General features: G+C 37.0%; 1 protein-coding gene across 8 annotated transcripts in view; it reads right to left on the reverse strand.

Annotated features, from left to right (window-relative positions):
• The window catches only part of LOC150102895 (cilia- and flagella-associated protein 184-like), a 423,759-nt gene extending 422,613 nt beyond the window's left edge, over window positions 1-1,146 (reverse strand). For all 8 annotated transcript variants that reach the window (XR_016548819.1, XM_090397879.1, XM_090397877.1 and 5 more), the window contains exon 1: window positions 949-1,146. The gene's annotated coding sequence lies outside the window, so the exon portion shown is untranslated. The remainder of the gene's footprint in view (window positions 1-948) is intronic.
• Window positions 1,147-6,000: the final 4,854 nt, after the last annotated feature.

Raw genomic sequence — 6,000 nt, forward strand, 5'->3', positions numbered from 1 at the left:
CCGCCCACTCTCCTTCAGATCAGTAATTAGAAGATTTACAATAAGACATTAGCATGTAGTGAAATGTTTTTCTCAGATCACATAATATTTTACTTATGGTATATTAATATTAATTCTTCCCTATATGAGGGAATAAAAGGCGTTAGCTGATTCCCCCCCCCCCTCACTAACACAATCGACATGACTACTTCAAATATCTTATTAGCAGCGATGCAATGTGCTTTTATTTATTTTTCCGAAACGAAAATCACCAGTGCGTCAAGCTTTTTTCTCCCTGGCCGCGTATGGTGACATATACAGTAAAAAGCAAACATGCCGCGTGTGCTCGGCCGATATGCACGCAAGCGCCCAATCGTAAGCAGAGGCACATAAGCGAACATGCCGCTTAAACATGCAAGCAACCGTTCGTAACCAGAGGCATATAGGGAGACCACGCCGCTATGCTAGTCTCCGACGGAGAGAGAGATACGAGCGTCACTGTGACGTCAATGTTATGTAACTTCCCCTCCATCCCCCCTTCCGGTGACGAACGAAGACGAGGTGCCCGCTCACGCATTAATACGTCCGCTGCGGTCTCCCATAGGCTACCATGTTAAAGAACCAGCCGTTTGAAGGGAAAGAGTCCGATTTTCGAAATGGATTAATTCCCAAACCTGAAACGAGCCCCAATTTTAGTAAGTTGCGCTATTCTCACTGAAAGGTAAAAAATTGCATGACATGCTAATATCGGAATTTAGATTCGAGACAATCTTTCTCACGCTTTGTCGATAGGCCTATAGTTTGATTCTTGAGTTCGATCACCTCCTTTATGAAGGAGTCTATTACTGCTACTGTTCAATTAATATGTAAGGAAGAAATCATAATCATATATCTATATAAACATAAAGACACAAAATAAATAACATGAAAATAAGAATCCAAAGTAACAAAATAATATGCACTGCATACTATTATATGCCAAGGCTACACAACTCCGAAGACCAGAATCGTTGTTTGGACCGTCCCTAAGCAGCAAGCAACATTTTACCGTTCGTAAATTCATGGAAAAGATGTAAAATTAAAAACAAAAACGGTGTTTTCATATGTGAGATTTTACCAGGTTTTACAGCCCTCTAAACGTGACACTACCTTAGTTGCATCATGTGTTACTACGAACGTATAAACATAACAAGCACCGAAGGTTGAAATCTCAGCTTCATGGAAAATGTGGAGCATACAATTAGTTCCGTATGTTAGAAATTTCGTTTCTACTTTGGTTTTTTAATACGTTCACTACTTGCATTCTGTAAATGCAAGTAAAACATGCGAAATTAATCGTACTTTTTTTTTTACAGTAAGATAAGAATAAGCATTTAGAGGTAAATGCAGCTAGAAAGCGTCTAATTACTTCAGCAGTAGTTAACGAGAGCATCAGAATAGTTATTATTATTATTATTATTATTATTATTATTATTATTATTATTATTATTATTATTATTATTATTATTATTTTAACGGTGTCTCCATGGAGTCAAAAGACTCTTCGCGGGAGATCCGACATGGACACACTAACCATTATATACACAATACCTGTCATACTTCTCCTTAAATTCATTCACAGTTGAAGCATTCACAACCACCTCTGGCAAAGCATTCCACCCATTCACAACCCTCCAAGTAAAAAATCTAGTCCTAACAACCTTGTTAACTACACTCTTACACAATCTCCAGGGATGGCCCCTCGTTCTCTCACTTCCTGCACTGGTCTTAAAAATATCATCCGTATCAATACTGTAAAATCCCTTTAACAATTTAAATAGCTCAATCATATCTCCTCTCCTACATCAATCAGCTAATTTTTAGAGCCCACAGATCATCAATCTATTTTCATAGGGGAACATCCCACGGACCTGCAACAATCTCTGTAACTCACCTCTGAATCCTCTCCACCAATTCCCCATCACCAAGAAATCCAGGCGACCAGATCTGTGCACAATAGTCCAAATGCGGCCTTATTAATGCCTTATTAGAGTGGAACAATAACCTCCCTATCCCTGCTTGTTACTGTGTTCCTCAACAACCATGTATTTTGATGTGATGTTTTGGCAATCTTTGCAATATGCCCTTTAAACTTAAGTTCTCTGTCCACAATAACTCCCAAGTCTCTTGTCTCATCAACTTCTTGCAGTTTAGTTCCATTAATATAGAAAAGAGCATGTGATGTCATCCTCCCGAAGTGCATCACCTTACACTTAGCCACGTTGAACTGACAGCCATTTACTTTAGTCCATACCGTCAGCCTATTCAAGTCATCCTGTAACATATTTACATCATTTGAATTGATTATAATCAATTGATGATGCAAAATTGGGAAGAGCGATAATTATCGCTCTTCCCAATTTTGCATCATCAGCAAACAAGTGGATATTTCCATTCAAAGTATTTCCAATATCATTGATATACAAATTAAACAATAGAGGACCAAGCACTGAGCCTTGAGGTATACCACTAGTCACTTGCATTTTCCTGGACTCAGCTCGTCCGTAAACCACTGTTTGATATCTATCCACCAGCCATCCTTTAATCCAAATCACCATCTTCGGATCCATACCCATTTGCTCTAATTTATGCAACATAGTTCCTTGTGGAATAGTTATTTGGAAATAACTCTAACTAATAAACATGCAATTAGTTTAGGCTTGCCAGACATCCCGTATTTTAAGTTGAATTTTGCTGTCTTGTATTGTACTTGTAGGGACAGCCCAACGTCACGTATTTTAATGAAAAGATAAAATTATAAATATTATGCTAAGCAATTATAATTTTTAATATTCTTTTCGAATAATGCAACTTAAATTGATTTGTAAGCCATAAAAACTGACAATTACAGGAAATTAACTGTGATTACAGTTTTCGGCGACGATCCATTTCATTGGTCGCTTTTTATTTAGTATAAGCATTTTACTTATATTACTATTATGATGATTATTTGTTGACATCTCCAAGGAGTCCAAAGACTCATCGAGGGAGGGCGCCTACTCTACAACTCTCTGTCTTCACCACTCAATACAGCATCATCTACTGTCCACCACCACTAGTATTTTTCACAGACAATCACAAACACCCATGCCATGGCGGGATTTGAATCCACAGCCTTTTGGCTGGAGAACGGATATGCTAACCACTCGGCCAACTGGGCTGGCAGTTAATACGGCAACAAAGAATTCTGTACAGATATATTGCCTTTGATTATTTTCAAACAGATGCCCATTCAGGGTGAGCAAACTCTCATAAAATTTTTTTCACTGTAACAGATAGCGGGGAATATGAAAAGCATCTTGCTTCACCCATAAAACTATTAATGTCAATTGTCAAACAGTTCTTATTTGGACATTGTGCGGTGCGGTATCGATACAGTACATGGATGTTATTTCAATAATATTAAAAACTAATATCTCGCCTTTTTCGAATGTGCAATATTTGGTTAATTATTATTATTATTTGACACCTCCAGGGAGTCGAAAGACTCATCGAGGGAGAGTGTACCAACAATATCGAACGATAGGACCCCTTCCAACTACTAACCGCGCTCAAACTTACTTAACTGAGCCATTAGTAGCAGAGGCTCTACCAATCGACCAACCTTTGCCGGCAAAGGTTGGTCGATTGGTAGATTAATTTACCTTTAATTATAAAATAAAATATAATTAAATGTAAATTAATTTTCTTTATTAATTATTAAAAAAATCAGCTAACGCCTTTTTTATTCCCGTATACGGGAGTAGGAGAGGCCATTAGCCCTATCTAACTTTTGGAGACTGAGTGGGCAGTTCAATCTCCACTGGTACCAATCAGAGATAGATGGCCCAAGGCTATCACTAATTAAGCGGTACACAGTGAAGAGAGACGGCTCAAATGTGCCGCCATCTCGTGGTCCCTAACACAATATATTTAATGTCTGAAATAATGTGGGTTCTACGGTCGATTTTCTTGAGTTTACGGGACGAAAAACCCGGGTTTCCTGGAGGAAAAACCCGCTTGCCCGTGCCAGAGATCGACTAACTCGGGAACCGGTCGAAAAAAGGCTTAGAAAAATTTCCTCTAGTCGCCGACTAGACTCGAAACCAAGTCTTCCTTCGTGCGGCCAAGCGCCGTGGTGTGCAAACGCCACATCCACAGAGCTATTATTTTTTTTTTCACTTAAGCCCTTATCAATGCCAAAACGAGAGTGTTTTTAACGATGATTATTCGAAAGAATGGAATTTTATTGCAAAAGGAAAACATAACAACGAAGTTGAATGCAAAATCTGTAGACGAACGTTTAGTATTGCACATGGGGAAAGATCGGATATTACACAACATATTAACACTCATTAACACGGATTGAGCATTTCGAGTTCCAGTTCCAAAATTTTTTGATACTTATTTTGTAAAACCAAATACCAGCAATGAAAGGAAAGTTATTGCTGCCGAAATAACTACGGCATTTAATGCCTTAAAGCATCGCCATTCTTTTATTTCTAATGATTGCAGCAGCAAACTTGTCTCTATAATATTTTCGGACTCCCAAATCGCCACAAAATCTTCGAGTGCTAGCACAAAATCAACTTCAATTATAAAAAATATATTAGATCCTTACAGTGTAGAAAAAATTAAAAGTGATTTAGAAGTACGATATGGTATCTCGACTGATGCAAGTATTCACAAAGCAGAAAAAAAAATTCCCTTAATAATTCAATATTTTACTAGGGATCATGGTTTACAAATAAAATTATTACGTCTTACGTCTTTACACAATTAAAAAACGTCAGATACAATATCAAATTTCTGTCACGAAACTTTAAAACATCATTCAATAGATGTCATAAAATGTATTGCATTTTTCGACATCTATTGAATGATGTTCAATAGATGCCCCGTATTTTGAAAGGTCACCCGTGTCCAGTGGTGAGCTATACGGGGTTCGCGGGAGCCCTTTGTTAAATTTTTCTCAAATTTGCGAGCTTCTTGTTCTTCTTGTTTCCTTTTTTATTTTTTTCAAAAAAAAAATTTTTTTAACATATTAAGCGACAAAATCATACGGTAACCTAACAAAAATTAGTCTATTCGGCAGCGTTTACATTATTTGGAATTATTGTTTCAACTCCTCTAAGACGAATGCGCCTAAGTTTGAAAATAAAATTAGCACAAGCGTTATCTTTACCCTTCGCCCTTCTGGTAGCCAATCGTATGGTAAAACCAGTAGCCAATGAAATGTTTTATAAAAGATTTCATTCTTATTATATTTTGATAGCTAAAAAATGTTTTTCTTATATAAGATAAATTAACACAATTGATTGTGTGCAAATGATAGTGATGAAATGAACAGAAGAGCAATTATAGTAAATGGAATGGTGTCAAGATTGTGTAAAAGGTTTTGCAAAGAAAGGAAACTGAATATTCATTTTATGACTGTCTGGGATGAGTTTGATAAAAGGAAGGAATATTTTAAGAGAGATGGTTTGCACTTAAATGGATTAGGAGCTTGGCATTTAGAACATTTATTGATAAAGGACAGAGTAAAGGGTCATAAACAGGGAAATGGGATTTGCTAGGGAGGCAGATGATAGAGTCAGCTGTATATAGTAATAAGGTCATTAATCGCTGTGAATTTGTGATTAATTGTTCTCAGAAAATGAATAGTATACAGAGTGGGCTAATTCGCACACAGGGAGATTATGGGAGGAAGGGAGTATTGCAGTTTATGTATACTAATGCTCAAAGTATTAAGAATAAGTATGAAAAATTTTTGTCATTACTTAGTACAACATGGCCAAAAATTATAGGAATTAGCGAAACTTGGTTAACCAAGAATGATATAGTTATTGGAATTGAATGTAAGGGGTACAGTATTTTAAGGCAGGACAGAGATGACAGAATGGGGAGAGGGGGGGTTTTATTAATGATAGAGGAAACATTAAAGCCAAAAAAGATAGAAGTACCTCACTGTGACAGGGATGTTGAGAGCAGTTCATTAGAGGC

This window comes from Typopeltis vanoorti, chromosome 9 (genome assembly GCF_054136105.1).
Source record: "Typopeltis vanoorti isolate ZY-2024b chromosome 9, IOZ_Tvanoo_1.0, whole genome shotgun sequence".
NCBI classification, from domain to species: domain Eukaryota; kingdom Metazoa; phylum Arthropoda; class Arachnida; order Uropygi; family Thelyphonidae; genus Typopeltis; species Typopeltis vanoorti.